Source organism: Spermophilus citellus, assembly GCF_964194105.1.
Source record: "Spermophilus citellus genome assembly, chromosome: 15".
Classification (NCBI taxonomy): Eukaryota; Metazoa; Chordata; class Mammalia; order Rodentia; family Sciuridae; genus Spermophilus; species Spermophilus citellus.
This window is the reverse complement of record NC_138195.1, coordinates 95,734,840-95,739,485: the sequence shown is the minus strand read 5'-3', so window position 1 is coordinate 95,739,485 and position 4,646 is coordinate 95,734,840. Positions and strand designations below refer to the sequence as shown.

The 4,646-nt window shown below is 54.7% G+C and overlaps 1 pseudogene across 1 annotated transcript; it reads left to right on the top strand.

The window, feature by feature from the left end:
* The first annotated feature begins 1,160 nt into the window (after positions 1–1,160).
* Positions 1,161–1,659, top strand: LOC308634746 (thioredoxin, mitochondrial-like; annotated as a pseudogene). The gene has a single exon. The product of its transcript is annotated as a thioredoxin, mitochondrial-like (transcript).
* The last annotated feature ends 2,987 nt before the right edge of the window (positions 1,660–4,646 follow it).

The window sequence follows — 4,646 nt, the reverse complement described above, 5'->3', positions numbered from 1 at the left end:
TGGGCTTCGCAGAAGGCTGGAGACAGAAACAGAGCCAGCGGACTGGAGGGCTCATCAGCAGCCATGGCCTATCTGCGGAGGAGAAAAGGAAAGGGAGTGAAACCGTGAAGCGGAGTCCGGAGACAGCAACAGAGCAGCGTCCATTATTGGAGTTGGGGAACAAGAGGAAGGAAAATGGGGCGGGACACATCTGAAGACATAAGGGGACAGGCGTGCCCTTGACAGGCAGGGAGGGCTGGCGCTGCCGGGAGGAGGAGGCCCACGGGTGGCTGCAGGTGGTGTCCCCAGGAGACAGCTGTGGGTGCTCCTCCTCAGGCTGGTGGTCAGCGGGTGGAGGTCCCCGGGCAGAACGACCTGGCCCTCCAGGGAGCCGAGTTCCCTCTGTGGCGTCCCTTTCCCCAGTCCCCTCCACACAGGAACCCTCCTTTGGGTCCCACACACGTTCCTTCTTTGGTCCCCTGGGCACTCCAGCCCCTGTGTTGACTAGTTCCTCTGAATAGCTGCTCAGGCAGAGCCAAAGAGGTGAGAGTGATAGAGAATTCTCCCTGTTTGCAGGTCTGTATTAAGGACCTGTGTGATCCCTTCTACCTCCTGCTGTGAAGAACAGACCCTGGGCCCCACTGAAACCCCCATAGCCTCTTTGCCAATCCTTTGACACTTCCTTTTTCCTTAATTTCCCATTAAAATACCTTTTTAGAAAAGATCAGGCAATAGATTAAGCACTTATGAAGAGCTTTGGGTTCTGACGTTGGCCGTCATCTAATGTTTGAGTTACCTGGGGTATGTCAGCAACCTACCTGAGCCTTGGATTCCTCTCTGGAACCAGCAGCACTAAGCAGCAACTTCCTCAGAGTTGATGGGGGACAACCAATAACGCTTGTGATGCACTTGACCCTCAGCAGGTGCTCTGCAAATGGTAGTTCCTCCCTCTCATCCTTATGTTATGATTCCACCTGCATCTCGATCTCTTTTGGGTTGTCACCTCCTTTCCATCCTTGTTCCTCACTAACCTCTACCCCAGAAATCTTACATATTTCCTTGCATCTTGTATCCAGCCCCCGTATCTTCCTATCTCCCGTAATACTCCCAAATCCCTTTGTTTTCTTGGTGTGTTGACCTCCTGTTGTGTTCCCAGACCCTCCTGTCCCTTTCCCTTACAGATGGCTCAGCGACTTCTCCCGAGGAGGCTCCTGGCCTCTACAGTCTCCAGGAAGTTCCCTCAGGGTCAGTGGGCACCCCTCACCTACAAGTCTCTGCAGACCCCCAAAGTGCTGTTCTGGTGGCCTGACAGTAACATCCAGCCCAGCTCAGACAATGTATTGCACCAGAGTCTAGTCAATGACCCTTGATGTCCGGGATGGACCTGACCTTCAAGACCAAGTGAGCAACAATAAGACACCAGTGGTAGTGGATTTCCATGCACTGTGGAGTGGCCCCTGCAAGATCCTGGGGCCGCGGTTAGAAAAGATGGTGGCCAAGCAGCGTGGGGAAGGAGGTGATGGCCAAGGTGGACGCTGATGACAACACAGACCTCGCCATCAAGTAAGAGGTGTCAGCTGCGCCTACTGTGCTGGCCATCAAGAATGGGGACATGGTGGACAAGTGTGTAGGTGTCAAACATGAGGGCTAGCAGGCTTCCTCAAGAAGTCGATTGGCTGACGAGCAGGGAAGTGTCCTGACGGCCCCTGCCCGCCTGGACGCCCATCCTGGGAGGGATTCCAGTAGAACTCAGCTCTCCCCTTCATCCCCTGTGTCCACCCCATGGGCCTCTGCTTTGGAGACCACTCTGTAGACACAGAGCCCCCAGTGCTGCCCACCTGCACTGCCAGGGTGGCCGTCAGAGGTGCTGCAGCCATCAGGGGAAGGGGCATGGTGTTCCCACCCACTCCTTCTCTCTGCTCCCTCTAGGGCCGTTGCTGTTCTCCCAAGATGCTAGAGAGCTCCCAGGGCCAGCCTGCAGAGGGACTGACCAGGCGGCAGCAGCTGGGCCCCATCTCCTCGGTCCCTTCTGGTCTGTACCCCACCCTGTCCCATCTGCCTCCTGCCCTGTTCTTTCCTGCTGCAGTTTTGTAAATAAGAAAAAGGAGGAAACAAGAAGCCAAAAAGGTGAGAGTGATAGAGAATTTTCCCTTTTTGCAGGTCTATATTAAGGACCTATGTGATCCCTTCTACCTCCTGCTGTGAAGAACAGACTCGGGGCCCCACTGAACCCCCCATAGCCTCAGTCCCTGTCCCCCAAAGAGGTGCCCGTCTCCCCATCTTCCCTCCCAGGCACCAGGGCAGAGGGCAGCCGGGGGCTGCAGGAGCCCACAGGACCTCGACTGGCAGGCTCCAGGCGCACCCTCCCCCGCTGCCAGCCACCCGGGTTCTCTGAGCAGGAGGCGGCCCTGTGAACAAGTCAGGCCAATAAACCAGAGTCTGCACTGTAGGGAAAATGAAGAAGAAAGAATCGCCCCAGCTTGCCTAACTTGGTGAAGAATGTTGATTTACAGATCTAGGAAGATGAGCGAATGCTAAGTGGGGTGGATACAAAACTGTGCCTGGGCACCCTGCTGTGACCCAGAGACAAGGTAGGAACCTCAGAGCACCCAGCAGAGCACCCAGAGAAACCCAGGGCCGCAAGGGGGAAAGATCAAATGGGAAGCTCACTCCGCATCAGCAGTGACCCAGGTCAGGGGCACTGGGTGCCAGTCCACCCTGCTGGAGGAAGGCGGTCACAACCAGAGCTTCACACTCAGTCAAGGGCTGGGGGTCAGTGGTACAGCTCTTGTCTCGCATGTGTGAGGCACAGGGTTCCATCCTCAGCACCACATAAAAATAAATAAGTGAATAGAAGTATTGTGTCCATCTACAACTAAAAAAATATTTTAAAAATGAACTTTCAAAAATAAAGGCAAATTAAATTCATTTCAGGAGAATAAAAAGTGAGATAATTTGTGAGCAGCTGATGGCCAAAGCAAGTTCCTCGGGGTGAAGGAACAGGACAGCAGGTGGGAGGAAAGACCCTCCATGTGTGGGGACGGACACGCATTCAAAGCAAGCAGCAGTGAGCACGGTGCTGTCTGTAGATGTGACGCACAGAAGCACGGCCACCAGGAGCACGTGCAGCCCTAGAGCGGCCCTGCCCACGTCCACAGCACACAGCGCAGACCCCGGAAAGCATGGGCAGCTCCAAGTAAAGGCAGGTTTCACGACCGTGCGGAGGCCGTGACAGGGAGACTGACAATTCTAAGCGCGTGTGCTTAGGGGAGCTTCCAGTGCTCGCAGCTAAAACACAGCGGAGCTGAAGAGAGAAGGAGGCAAATTGCAAACAGCTATTAGCTAAAGCAAGTGTGTAGCAAACCTAGGGACAGAAACACCCGCTGGAACCCGCTGGGTAGACCTGGCATGTCCCCACCCACACTGAGCCTGCCCCCTCCTGAGAGGCAGAAGCCTGCTTCTCCTGAGCACCCCAGATGATGGATGCTTCTGCTCACTCCCCAGACTCCCTCCCGGGGCTGGCCCCAGCTTCCTTGATGGCAGCTGAGGTCCTAGATGTCCCTGGCTGCACCCAGTCCCCTCACCTGGCTGCCCCAAGTTCCTAACTAGAAACCGCCACGTACTCCCAATGCCTACTACTCCTCACGCTTGGCTTTTAATATTCTGGGTTTATTTTTCTTCCTAGATGTTTAATTCTGAACCCTATAACCTGCACTGCATTATTTGATTTTTCAACGTAATAACACATTCTACTTTAATAATGAAGCGACACAGAGGAATGCAAATTTATGATTAGAATAAGGGAATTGACTCATTTCTGGTGTTATGTTCTCATTTTAAAATTTAACAAATGGAGCCCTGAATAGAATGCTGAGACTCTGCAGGGTGAATTATTGACTCGGCTCCTTCGTTCAGCTAAAGCGATGCTGGGGCGTGCGGTTGGCTCGGGGGCTAGTCCCAAGACTGAGTGCCTCCACAGGGAGGATGGCCTAATCCACACTGACGCAGGGCGGCCTCCACAGGGCCCAGCCTCCTCGCCTTGCCTCCCCCTGTCCACGTGCACGGCAGGCGCAGCCACCTTTCCGACACAGGGTTTAAGCATCTTCCTCTCTAGCAACACTTCTGGTCTGTGTCCACATTTGAGGCCTCTTCTGCCCACGCCCTGAAGGACAGAGGGCCAGTCCTCTCCCGCACACCACCGGCATTTTAGGAACCAAAGTGCCCAGGCACTAAAGTGCGTTGTCCGTGTCCTAAAGCCCAAGGCTCCGAGTGCAGCCTTATTTGGAAACAGACTCTGTGCGTTGCAATAAGTGAGGGACCTAGAGACAAGGTGGGCCCAGATTTGGAGTGAGCCTAGATCTGAGGACTCCTGTCCTTAGAAGAGGACTGAGCGGGAGATTCAAGACTTGCAGACCCAGAGGCCTCACGAAGGCAGAGGAGATCAGGGCAAAGCTGCGTCTCCACACCAGGGGAGGGGATGCCAAGGGTTGCCGGAGGCCGTCAGAAGCCAGAGGCACGGAGCAGGCTCCCCCTCAGCTCCCAGAGGCACAAGTTCGGCCAGCGCCTTGGTTCTGGATTTCTGGACTCCAAAATCAAGAATTTCTGGTTTCTAACCAAGCACGTGGTCCTTTGTCATCTGGTCACAGGAGACCCATGCAGGTTCCACT